Source organism: Pristiophorus japonicus, unplaced genomic scaffold (assembly GCF_044704955.1).
Source record: "Pristiophorus japonicus isolate sPriJap1 unplaced genomic scaffold, sPriJap1.hap1 HAP1_SCAFFOLD_300, whole genome shotgun sequence".
In the NCBI taxonomy this organism is placed as follows: domain Eukaryota; kingdom Metazoa; phylum Chordata; class Chondrichthyes; family Pristiophoridae; genus Pristiophorus; species Pristiophorus japonicus.
The window spans coordinates 440,844-454,723 of NW_027252780.1; the positions used below are offsets into that span (position 1 = coordinate 440,844).

A 13,880-nucleotide genomic window follows, 5' to 3' on the forward strand; every position below is an offset into this window, starting at 1 on the left:
TCCGAGGGACTGCCTATGATGATGATGATGACCCAGAACTGCACACAATACTCCAGTTGAGGCCGAACCAGAGTTTTATGCAGGTTCAACATAATATCCACACTTCTGTACTCTATACCTCTATTCATGAAGCCTAGGGTCCTGTCAGTCTTTGTAACCACTTTCTCAACCTGTGCTGCCACCTTCAGTGATTGGTGCACATATACTCCTGGGTCTCTCTGTTCACGCACCCCTTTAGTTTATATTTACTCTCCTCTTTCTTCCTCCCAAAATGTATCACTTTTGAACTTTTCTGCATTAAATTTCATCTGCCACATCTGCCCATTCCACCAGCCTGTCTATGTCTTTCTGAAGACTATCACCATCCTCCTCACTGTTCACTGTACTTCCAAGTTTTGTGTGAGCTGTAGATTTGGAAATTGTGCCCTGTACACCCAAGTCTAGGTCATTAATATAGATTTTAAAAAAGCAGTGGCCCCAATACCGACCCCTGGGGAACACCACTTCCTCCAGTCTGAAAAACAACCATTCACCACTACTCTGTCTGTATCACTAAGCCACTTTTATATCCATGCTGCCACTGTCCCTGTTATTCCATGGGCTTCGATTTTGCTGGTATTGGTAACACGCCCGGGATCAGTAAACACAAAACCCAGTCTGTTAATCACTTTCAGCTACTGGACTTAGCATGTGTCCCACAGCATCTCTTCTACCTTCAATATGTGAATAGAGCATCACATCTGCAAACCTGGTTTAAGTTTATATCCACTCAGCAAATCTATTTAAGAAAAGCCTGTAGGCCAATGAGACACTGTTAAGGTGCAAGTGTGCTACTGGTTTGATTGCCATTTTGCCTGTAATGGACTCCGTATCTTGGTCTCCGTATTTAAGGAAGGATATACCTGCATTGGAGGCAGTTCAGAGAAGGTTCACGAGGTTGATTCCGGAGATGAGGGAATTTACTTATGAAGATAGCTTGAGTAGGTTGGGCCTAAGCACATTGGAGTTCAGAAGAATGAGAGGTGATTTTATCGAAACATAAGATAATGAGGAGGCTCGACAAGGTGGATGCAGAGAGGATATTTCCACTTATATCGGAAACTAAAACTAGGGGACATAGTCTTAAAATAAGGGGCCACCCAATTAAAACTGAGATAAGGAATTTCTTCTCTGAGGGTTGTAAATCAATGGAATTCTCTGCCCAGGAGAGCTGTGGAGGCTAGGTCTTTGAATATATTTAAGGCGGAGATAGAGAGATGTTTGAGCGATAAGTGAGTAAAGGCTTATGGGGAGCGGGCAGGGAAGTGGAACTGAGTCCATGATCGGATCAGCCATGACCTTATTGAATGGCGGAGCAGGCCCGAGGGGCCAAATGGCCTACTCCAGCTCCTATTTCTTATGTTCTCATGTTCTAATTGAACATTTCTCCCAGGGTAACCTTGTCTGAAATGAAATATGTGTCTTTTAATAAGCCTCAGGTCTTTGCTCATGTCTGCTGCAGATTCTGGAGTTGATGGGATTGACTTATAACGATAGGTTGAGTAGGTTGGGCCTATACACATTGGAGTTCAGAAGAATGAGGTGATCTCAGTGCATCCCTGAAGGACTGTGTCCAGGCTGAAGTTCTGTTCCCCCCTGTAAGTTCCTCCCCATAGATTGTCCTTTCTCAACTCCAGCCAGGTGATGCTAAACCCTCAGGTGGGAAAGACAAAAAACCACAGCAATGTGTTTAAAGCAAAACTAATTTATATGTCTGTATCCCAAATATTAAACCCCTTTCCAGTTACAGGATTTATTAACATCAGCGTTACAGGAGTTATAAACCCCAACTATCAAAATGAAGTCAATGCAGTCCAGAATGCGAGTAACAGCAGAATCCAACCCCTGCGTTCACTTGTGAACTCAGTGGTGTTTCAGCAGGTTGGATGATGTAGTGAATCCCTTCCCACAGTCGGAGCAGGTGAACGGCCTCTCCCCAGTGTGACCTCGCTGGTGTCTCAGCAGGTGGGATAACTGAGTCAATCCCTTCCCACAGTCGGAGCAGGTGAACGGTCTCTCCCCAGTGTGAACTCACCGATGTGTTTCTAGCTGGGATGGGTAGTTGAAACGTTTCCCACAATCCCCACATTTACACAGTTTCTCCCCAGTGTGACTGCACTTGTGTCTCTCCAGGTTGGATGATTGACTGAAGCCTTGTCCACACACAGATCACGTGTACCGTTTCTCCCCACTGTGAATGGTGCCTTCTGCTTCCATGGTCAAAAGCTGATGGTATTCCAGTCCCGATGTACAGAGTGACTGCAAGATCTTGAGGTGATGTTTGGTTTGAGCTTCCAGTCTACAAATCCTCCCCTTTTAACACCCTGTAAAGTGAATTTCAAACATGAAAAAGGGAGTGTGAGAGAGAACCCACAAAAACACAAAGGCAGGTTGTGAAATGGAGCTTAATGAATCTGGTCATTTGTGGGGCCGGCACTAGAAAAAAGTGACCATGAAAGCTGCCGGATTGTCATAAAAACACATCTGGGTCAGTACTGTCCTTCAGGGAAGAGAACCCGGGGACCGAGAGCCACACTCGGTCTTGCCCGGGGACCGAGAGCCACACTCGGTGTTGCCCGGGGACCGAGAGCCACACTCGGTCTTGCCCGGGGACTGAGACCCACACTCGGTCTTGCCCGGGGACCGAGAGCCGCACTCGGTGTTGCCCGGGGACCGAGAGCCACACTTGGTGTTGCCCGGGGACTGAGAGCCACACTCGGTGTTGCCCGGGGACCGAGAGCCACACTCGGTGTTGCCCGGGGACCGAGAGCCACACTCGGTGTTGCCCGGGGACCGAGAGCCACACTCGGTGTTGCCCGGGGACCGAGAGCCACACTCGGTGTTGCCCGGGGACCGAGAGCCACACTCGGTGTTGCCCGGGGACTGAGAGCCACACTCGGTGTTGCCCGGGGACCGAGAGCCACACTCGGTGTTGCCCGGGGACTGAGAGCCACACTCGGTGTTGCCCGGGGACCGAGAGCCGCACTCGGTGTTGCCCGGGGACTGAGAGCCACACTCGGTGTTGCCCGGGGACTGAGAGCCACACTCGGTGTTGCCCAGGGACTGAGAGCCACACTCGGTGTTGCCCGGTGACTGAGAGCCACACTCGGTGTTGCCTGGGGACCGAGAGCCACACTCGGTGTTGCCCGGGGACTGAGAGCCACACTCGGTGTTGCCCGGGGACTGAGAGCCACACTCGGTGTTGCCCGGGGACCGAGAGCCACACTTGGTGTTGCCCGGGGACTGAGAGCCACACTCGGTGTTGCCCGGGGACTGAGAGCCGCACTCCGTGTTGCCCGGGGACCGAGAGCCGTACTCGGTGTTGCCCGGGGACCGAGAGCCACACTCGGCCTTGCCCGGGGACTGAGAACCGCACTCGGTTAAAAAGGAGGCAGACAAAAAGCAGGAAACTATAGACCAGTTAACCTAACATCTGTGGATAGGAAAATGTTGAAGAGTTCATTCTTAAAGAAGCATTAGCACGCTATTTGGAAAAGCATAATTCGGTCAGGCAGTCAGCATGGATTTATGAAGGGGAAGTTAAGTTTGACAAATTTGCTGGAATTCTTTGAGCATGTAATGAACAGGGTGGATAAAGTGGGTGTGGTGTATTTGGACTCCCAGAAGGCATTTGACAAGGTGCCATATAAAAGATTACTGCACAAGATAAAAGTTCACGGGCTGGGGGTAATATATTAGCATGGATCGAGGTTTGGCTAACTAACAGACAACAGAGAGTTTTCTGTTTGCTGGCGATATAAAGATGGGAGGAAAAGCAATGTGTGAGGAGGACACAAATAATCTGCAAAAGGACACAGACAGGCTAAGTGAGTGCGCAAAAATTTGGCAGATGGAGTATAATGTTGGAAAGTGTGAGGTCATGCATTATGGCAGAAAAAAAATGAAAGAGCAAGTTATTATTTAAATGGAGAAAGATTGCAAAGTGCTGCAGTACAGCGGGACCTGGGGGTACTTGTGCATGAAACACAAAAGGTTGGTATGCAGGTACAGCAGGTGATCAGGAAGGCCAACTGAATCTTGGCCTTTATTGCAAAGGGGTTGGAGTATAAAAACAGGGAAGTCTTGCTACAGTTATACAAGTTATTGGTGAGACCACACCTTGAATACTGCGTGCATTTTTTTTTTCCATATTTATAAAAGGATATACTTGCTTTGGAGGAAGTTGAGAGAAAGTTCACTAGGTTGATTCCGGAGATGAGGGGGTTGACTTATGAGAAAAGATTGAGGAGGTTGGGCCTCTACTCATTGAATTCAGAAGAACGAATGAGAGGTGATTTATCAAAACGTATAAGATAATGAGGGGGCTTGATAAGGTGGTAGCAGAGAGGATGTTTTCACTGATCGGGGAGACTACAACTAGGGGGCATAATCTTCGAATAAGGGGCCCCCATTTAAAACTGAGATGAGGAGGAATTTCTTCTCTCAGAGGGTTATAAACCTGTGGAATTCGCTGCCTCAGAGACCTGTGGAAGCTGGGACATTGAATATATTTAAGACAGAGATAGACATTGTCTTAACTGATAAGGGAATAAGGGGTTATGGGGAGCGGGCAGGGAAGTGGTCCTGAGTCCATAATCGGATCAGCCATGATCGTATTAAATGGTGGAGCAGGCTCGAGGGGCCGTATGCCTACTCCTGCTCCTATTTCTTATGTTCTTATTTTCTTATATAGTGGGTGTCTGGTATGGGAGTGTGGATTTGATTCTGTATCTGTCCATCTCTGGTATGTGGATGAGGGTTTTACTCTGTATGTTAGTTTCTGATACGAGAGTGTGGGTTTTATCCAGTACCTGTCAATTTCTGGTAATTGTCTGTGGGTTTCATTCTGTAACAAAAAGGGCCACATTACAACAATAAGAGTGTTTAAAAAAAACAAGCCTGAAAGCTCTGAGTCTCAAAGCGAGAAGCATTTGTAATAAGGTGGACGAATTAACTGCACAGATAGCTGTTAACGGATATGATGTAATTGGGATTACTGAGACATGGCTCCAGGGTAACCAAGGCTGGGAACACAACATCCAGGGGTATTCAATATTCAGGAAGGATAGCCAGAAAGGAAAAGGAGGTGGGGTAGTGTTAATGGTTAAAGAGGAGGTTAATGCAATAGTAAGGTAGGACATTAGCTGGGATAATGTGGAATCTATATGGGTAGAGCTGCGAAACACCAAAGTGCAGAAAACGTTAGTAGGGGTTATGTACAGACCACTAAACAGTAGTAGGGAGGTTGGGGATGGCATCAAACAGGAAATTAGGGATGCGTGCAATAAGGGTACAGCAGTTATCATGGGTAACCTTAACCTCGATATTGATTGGGCTAACCAAACTTAGCAATACTGTGGAGGAGGTTTTTCTGGAGTGCCTCAGGGATGATTTTCTAGACCAATATGTTGAGGAACCAACTGGAGAGCAGGCCATCCTAGACTGGGTCTTGTGTAACGAGAGAGGATTAATTAGCAATCTGGTCATGCGTGGCCCCTTGGGGAAGAGTGACCATAATATGGTAGAATTCTTCATTAAGCTGGAGAGTGACACAGTTAACTCAGAGACTAGGGTCCTGAACTTAAATGAAACTTCAATGGTATGAGACGTGATTTGGCTGGGATAAACTGGTGAATGATACTTAAAGGGTTGACGGTGGATAGGCAATGGCAGACATTTAAAGATCACATGGATGAATTACAACTATTGTACATCCCTGTCTGGCATAAAAATAAAACCGAAAAGGTGGCTCAACCGTGGCTAACAAGGGAAATTAGGGACAGTGTTAAATCCAAGGAAGAGGCATATAAATTGGCCTGAAAAAGCAGCAAACCTGAGGACTGGGAGAAATTTAGAATTCAGCAGAGGAGGACAAAGGGTCTAATGAGGAGGGGGAAAATAGAGTATGAGAATAAGCTTGCAGGGAACATAAAAACTGACTGCAAAAGCTTCTATAGATATGTGAAGAGAAAAAGATTGATGAAGACAAACATGGTCCCTTGCAGTCAGAATCAGGGGAATTCATAATAGGTAACAAGGAAATGACAGACCAATTGAACAAATACTTTGGTTCTGTCTTCACGAAGGAAGACACCAATAACCTCCCAAAATTACTAGGGGACCGAGGGTCTAACAGGAAGGAGGAACTGAGGGAAATCCTTATTAGTCAGGAAATGGTTGTTGGGAAACTGATGGAACTGAAGGCCGATAAATCCCCAGGGCCTGATAGTCTGCATCCCAGAGTAGTTAAAGAAATGGCCCTAGAAATAGAAGATGCATTGGTGGTCATTTTCCTGAATTTCATGGACTATGGATCAGTACCTATGGATTGGAGGGTAGCTAATGTAACCCCTCTTTTTAAAAAAAGGAGGGGGGAGAGAAAACAGGGAATTATAGACCGGTTTGCCTGACGTCGGTGGTGGGGAAAATGCTGGAATCAATTATTAAAGATGTAATAACAGAGCATTTGGAAAGCAGTGACAGGATCGGTCCAAGTCAGCATGGATCAATGAAAGGGAAATCATGCTTGACAAATCTTCGAGAGTGTTTTGAGGATGTAACGAGTAGAGTGGATAAGGGAGAACCAGTGGATGTGGTGTATTTGGAATTTCAAAAGACTTTTGACAAGGTCCCACACAAGAGATTAGTGTGCAAAATTAAAGCACATGGTATTGGGGGTAATGTATTGATGTGGATAGAGAACCGGTTGGCAGACAGGAAGCAGAGAGTAGGAATAAACGGGTCTTTTTCAGAATGGCAGGCAGTGACTAGTGGGGTGCTGCAAGGTTCAGTGCATTGATCCCAACTATTTATAATATATATTAATGATTTAGACGATGGAATTGAAGGTAATATCTCCAAGTTTGCAGATGACACTAAGCTGGGTGGCGGTGTGAGCTGTGAGTAGGATGCTAAGAGGCTGCAGAGTGACTTGGACAGGTTAGGTGAATGGGCAATAGCATGGCAGATGCAGTATAATGTGGATTATTGTGAGGTTATCCACTTTGGTGGCAAAAACAGGAAGGCAGATTATCTGAATGGTGAGAGATTAGTAAAATGGGAATTGCAAATAGACCTGGGTGTCATGGTACATCAAGTCACTGAAGGTAGGCATGCAGGTCCAGCAGGCAGTAAAGAAAGCAACTGGCATGCTGGTCTTCATAGCGAGGGGGTTTGAGTATAGGAGCAGGGAGGTGTTACTGCAGTTGTACAGGGCCTTGGTGAGGCCACACCTTGAGTATTGTGTGCAGTCTTGGTATTTTAATCTGAGCAAGGACTTGCTTGCTATTGAGGGAGTGCAGCGAAGGTTCACCAGACTAATTCCCGGGATGGCAGGACTGACATATGAAGAAAGACTGGATCAGCTAGGCTTACACTCACTGGAATTTAGAAGAATGAGAGGGGATCTCATAGAAACATAAAAAATAATGACGGGACTGGACAGGTTAGAGGCAGGAAGAATGTTCCTGATGTTGGGGAAGTCCAGAATCAGGGTCACAGTCTAAGGATAAGGGATAAGCCATATCGGACTGAAATGAGGAGAAACTTTTTCACCCAGAGAGTGGTAAACCTGTGCAATTCTCTATCACAGAAAGTTGTGTAGTCCAGTTCGTTGGATATATTCAAGAGGGAGTTAGATGTGGCCCTTACGGCTAAGGGGATCAGGGGGTATAGAGAGAAAGCGGGAGTGAGGTACTGAAGTTGCATGATCAGATTGAATGGTGGTGCAGGCTCGAAGGGCCGAATGGCCTACTCCTGCACCTATTTTCGATGTTTATTTCCATTCTTGGTGTGTGAGTGTGTTCTGCGCTGTATCTGTCCATTTCTGTTATGTGAACGTTAGCTCCACTCCATACCCGTCATTCTCCAGTATGTTAGTATTGTTTTACTGTGTACCACAAATTCCTGAGAGAGTATTGGTTTTACTTTCCAACTGTCAATTTGTGTTATGGAGGTGAGTGTTCTGCTGAATCTGTCGGTCTCTGGTAAATGAGTCTGAGTTTTACTCTGTATCTATCTTTCTCTGGTATGTGAGTGTGGTCCTTTCTCTGTATCTCTCCATTTCTGTTATGGGAGCCTGGGTTTTATTCTGTACCTGTCAAGTTCTGATCTGTGATTGTGGGCCTTACTCTATATCTGCCAGTTTCTGTTTAATTGTGAGTGGGCTTTCCTTTGTACCTGTTAGTTTCTGGAATGAAAGAGAGATCTTTACCCTGAACCTGTCAATTACTGGTTCGTGAGTCTGGGCATGTCACTGTATGTCAATTTATGTTAAGGGAATATGGATTTTAAGATGTCAGCCTCTGATATGTGAGTATGGGTTTTATACTGTATCTCTCAGTCTCTGATATGTGAGTATGGGTTTTATACTGTATCACTCAGTCTCTGATATGTGAGTATGGGTTTTATACTGTATCACTCAGTCTCTGATATGTGAGTATGGGTTTTATACTGTATCACTCAGTCTCTGAAATGTGAGTATGGGTTTTATACTGTATCTCTCAGTCTCTCATATGTGAGTGTGGGTTTTATACTGTATCACTCAGTCTCTGATATGCAAGTGTGTGTATTTTTCTGTAATTGTCAGGTTTTGCTGTGTGTTGAGGTTTAATCTGTGCCTCTCAGTTTCTGATGTGGTAGTCTGAGTTTAATCTGTATTTTACAGTCTCTGGTAATGTGAACGTGAGAATCAATTTTAATTTTTACCTGTATTTCTCTGATATGTGAGTGAAGAGTTTGCGTTCTCCATGTCATTGTTCAGATGTGTGTGTGGGTTTTACTCTGCCCCGATCAGTTCCTGCGATGCAGGTAACAATTTTACTTACTGCCTTTCAGTTTTCTGATATGTGCCCATGGGATTTACACTTCACCTGTCACTCTCTGGTATGTAAGTGGGGATTTTATTCTGTTACTGTCACTTTCATATATGTGGGTGTGTGTTGTATACTGTATCTGTCAGTCTATGGTACGGGAATGTGGGGTTTATTCTGCACCTGTCATCTTCTGGTATGTTCGGGGGGTTTAAATACTGAATCTGTCAGATTCTGAAACATGAATATGGCTTTTCCTCTGTACCCATCAGCTTCTGATATGCGAGTGTGGTTTATCCTTTCTGTTTGACATTTTTTCTGATAGATGATTGTCTTTTATTCTCTACCTGCCAGTTTCTGGCAAGTGAGTGTGGGTGTTTAATGTACCTGTCAGTGTGATCTGTTTCAATGGTGAAACAGCATGTGATTACACTGCTCCATGTGGCTGTAAGATTCACAATGTAACTCTGTCACTTCGGATCACTTTGGGACTGACAGCTTCTGCTGTCTGTGACAATAGGATTGAGGCCAGTTCTGTGTCTCTGCGCTCCATGAGTGATAATCTACTTACTGTGTGTGAGAAGGAGCTGCCTGCACTGTTCCTTGTATTCTGGGTGGAGGAAAGATCTCATTTGTTCTGGCTGGTTGAAGAATTTTGCTGTGAGAATAATAATACGAGAACATTATTAGTTCTAAGATATGGATTCGGGGGACAATACGATGTATCTGAGGGAGTGACAATGTATCTCTCGATCATCAGCAACACGGTTTTGGGGAACTCAGTTCACCGAAATATAACGCGTCTTTAAAATATCTTCTCCCACACTCCTCTCCTGGTGAAATTCCCCACATCCTCACTGTCAGACTGTGTTTCCGCTGCTCACTGTCCAAGAACAACAGACACGGTGAGATTGGAACTGAATCAGGAACATTCACTACTGATTTGGGGAAAGAAAGCAGCAATGATTTGAAAGAGCGACTGGTTTACTTTCTCTGTTACCTTACACTGTCCACACACAGCCTGAGATTGGCCTCCCCCTTCCCCCACTCACACCATTTCCCGGAACTAGTTCCTGCTCCACTCTGCCCCTTACACACAGCCCCCGAGGGAACTAAACCAGGAACGTTCACTACTGGTTTGGAGAGAGAAAGCAGCAGATTGTAAATAGCGGATTCTGCCCATTCTGTCTCCCTTACCCTGGACACACACTGTCCACACACAGCCCGAGAATGGCCTCTCCCTTCCCCCACTCACACCACACACTGACACTGGTTCTTGGTCCACTCTGCCCCTTACACACAGCCCCCGACTCCCCCTGAACTCCCCCCGGACTCAATGCCGATCTCTGAGCCTTACCCCGGGGTCGTGGTGTCTCCAATCCCGGCTGTTTTAAACCATCTTGTTGCGCTCACTGAGTGAATGGTGATCCCAGGCAGGGCTGGGGCAGGGGAGGGTGCATGTGCTATTCTGCTCACTGGGAATGACACAGGGGGTGGGGTGAACCGCGCATGCGCTGTGCTGCTCACTGAACCAAGATGGCGGAGGACTGACCCTGCCTTCCTGTACAAAGATGGCCGCCGTTACCCGGGGCCTGTGACCGGGAGAAAGCCTCGAGGCTGCAGCCGCCGATATTCCGGTTGTTATTCCGGGCTTCCGGCGGGCACCGGTTGTTTGTGAAGCCTCCCCGGCTCCCCGCTGGTCCTTTACTCCCCTCCGCCCCGCGGGGATTGAGCTGTTTGGCGGAACACATTTCACCACAGCCGCTCCGCCATTACACGCACCGCGCATGCTCCACATACCGCCAGGTCTCGCGCCTGCGCACTGGGCCCCTGTAGTCTGGGCGCGGCACATTCTCCATCGCGGGGAATGCTGGGTAAATACCCAAGACCACCTCAGTGACCGGGACAGGATTTCCTGGGCCCCCATTGGCCACTGAACATGGTCATTCTGGCCCTCAGTCATTGTTCCTGCTGCTCTGTATAACCCTGTCCCTGAGCTGGACAGTAATGTTGTGTCTCAGGATTGGTCCAAACACCCTGTGTCCAATATGGGATTTCTCCACAAAAATAGACTCATTAATGTTCCCGTCCCTTCCATTCTGGGACTTTTCTCACTCCAGATTGTTTCACTTCTCACGTAATTCATCTTTTCCCACATCAAATCCCAAACTTGTTTCATTTGAGTATCCGGCTTGTGGGTGTCTCAGACTGAACCGGCGTGTCTCACTTTACACTCATTTAACGTTCCTTTCAACCAACCCTTGAAAGAACTATCTTGTGTAAGACTGTAAATCTGTTATTTCCTGTATTTAACGATTGTTGAATGCGGTTAATAGATCTTCACACATACTGCATGTGATCAACTTTGAAATGTTCTGACCTTTGAAATTGCCTTTGCTTATTTTGATGGGTTAGTTGATTACAATTTCTTGTTAATAACATACCTTGCAGTATTTCTTGCATCAAAATAATTGTTTAAATACTTCCTTTATCAGGTCTTTAGCTTCCCCACTGATCTCTGTTTCTTCTTGTGGGGGAATCGAGAACTAGGTGGCAAAGCCTGAGCATAAGGGGCGCCAATTTAAAATGGAAATGAAGAGGAATTTCTTCTCTTAGAGGGTCGTGAATCTTTGAAATTCTCTACCCCAAAGAACAGTGGAGTCTGGGTCATTGAAAATATTTAAGTTGCAGATAGCGTGCTTGTTAAAGAGAGTGGAGTCAAGGTTTATGAGGAGATGGCAGGGAAGCGAAATTGAGGCCAAGATCAGATCAGCCAAGATCTTATTGAATGGCGGGGTGGGCTGAAGGGGCCAGATGGCTTCTGCTGCCCCTATTTCTTATATTCTTAGCGTTGGTTAGTGGCTGGGTTTAGATGTAAGTTTAGTGGTTGTGTTTTGTGGTTATTTGTTAAGATTGGGATTAGTGATTGGGATCGTCAATAGGATATTCGGCTTAGGATTTAATGATTAACTTAGAAAGCACTATTGGCAATATAGGTGTTATTGGACATGCTCTTTTCCATTTCATGTTTTTAACCTCACAGAGCCGAGTCACAAAACAGCCTCACAATATGTTCATTCAAGGAACCATCGTTCCTGCACAAGCCTCGTTTCTTTCTGTCACCAACACATCGTAATCTCTACATTTCTCATGGAAAAATAAATTAGTGACATTAGATTTTGGTATTTTGGAACAATAAAAGATGGATACAGTTGTTGCACTGGTTACATTGAATCATCAACCTGCCTGAAAAGGACTTCTAACAATAATCTGTCACCAGGCCTCACCAGTCACCATCTGATTATTCCATCGTCTCTTCATTCATTACCCACCATTCCCCCTAAATAGAGCTGCTTTCACCAGCATGACCATTCTCCATACTGAGGCTATCTCATTACCAAGCAGAGCATAATCACCGGCACGGACGGTTTAGTCCGAATGGCTGATTTCTGTGTAATTCTATAATTTTGTAGTCTCATTGTAAGTGGTCCCTGGATTTGATGATTCATTGTAACTGGTCCCTGGATTTGGAGCCTCAGTGTTTTACATGAACTGGCGGTGAGAAGGGCAAAGCGTTCCTGACTTCATGCCAGATCTCCGACGACTGGCGAGCCTATGTAAGTGCACAGATGCAGGCAGAGCGGAGATGATGCGAGACTTTTTTATTGAGGGCATGGATTTCATGCCTCAGTGCAAGTGGTCCCTCGATTTGATGCCTCAGTGCAAGTGGTCCCTGGATTTGGAGTCACAATGCATGAGGTTCCTGGATTTGGTGTCTTAATGTAAGTGGTCCCTGGATTTTGTCACGTATTCAACTATCATTGTAACCCATGTATAAGCTGACCTAAGTTGTACACCTTGAGAACATTGAACACAAGGCGGTGAACTTGTGGCAGACACTCCTAACCTGGACTTACAGGTATAAAAGGGAAAGCTCCACCCACCTTCATCGCTTGAGGTCTTGGTAATAAAGGTAACTGGTCACAGAGTGACCTTCTCTCAAGTATGGGCCTCGTGTCCATTTATACTGTTTAGTAAGTACATATCATTGGCGACGAGAAACTGGGATTTAAACCACGTGAGCATAGCCACTAGTAGCACGGAAGAGAGGTACTGTGTTGGTGATGATTGGGACGACTTTATTGAGAGACTACAGCAAAGTTTTGTCACTAAGGAATGGTTGGGACAGGATTCGGCCGACAAACGCAGAGCTCATCTCCTGACGGTTTGTGGATCCAGAACGATCTCCCTGATGAAGGCCCTTCTAGCACCAGAGAAGCCGAAGACAAGACATTCGATGAGCTCAGTAAATTGATCGGGGAACACCTTAAACCTGCGAGCAGCATGCACAAAGTGAGACACCAGTTTTACATGAACTGGCGGTGAGAAGGGCAAAGCGTTCCTGACTTCATGCCAGATCTCCGACGACTGGCGAGCCTATGTAAGTGCACAGATGCAGGCAGAGCGGAGATGATGCGAGACTTTTTTATTGAGGGCATCGGGCGTGCTGGGGTTTTCAGGAAACTGATTGAGACCAAAAACTTGACCTTGGAAGCGGCGGCTCTGATAGCCCAGACTTTAACTCAGGGGAGGAAGAGACCAGAATGATGTATGACAAACATCTTGGCTCAAATAGAAACATAGAAACATAGAAACATAGAAAATAGGTGCAGGAGTAGGCCATTCGGCCCTTCGAGCCTCCACCGCCATTCAATAAGATCATGGCTGATCATTCACCTCAGTACCCCTTTCCTGCTTTCTCTCCATACCCCCTTGATCCCTTTAGCTGTAAGGGCCATATCTAACTCCCTCTTGAATATTTCCAATGAACTGGCATCAACAACTCTCTGTGACAGGGAATTCTACAGGTTAACAGCTCTGAGTGAAGAAGTTCCTCCTCGTCTCAGTCCTAAATGGCCTACCCCTTATCCTAAGACTATGTCCCCTGGTTCTGGACTTCCCCAACATCGGGACTTCTGGACTTCCTCAACATGGGGAACATTCTTCCCGCATCTAACCTGTCCAGTCCCG

General features: G+C 46.1%; 1 long non-coding RNA gene across 1 annotated transcript; it reads right to left on the reverse strand.

The window, feature by feature from the left end:
* Positions 1-1,724: 1,724 nt before the first annotated feature.
* Positions 1,725-10,622, reverse strand: LOC139249291 (uncharacterized). The gene is made up of 3 exons (XR_011591124.1): positions 10,207-10,622; positions 9,421-9,507; positions 1,725-2,363 (listed from the first exon to the last, which is right to left on the reverse strand). It is a non-coding gene; the product is annotated as an uncharacterized lncRNA (long non-coding RNA).
* Between the last annotated feature and the right edge of the window lie 3,258 nt (positions 10,623-13,880).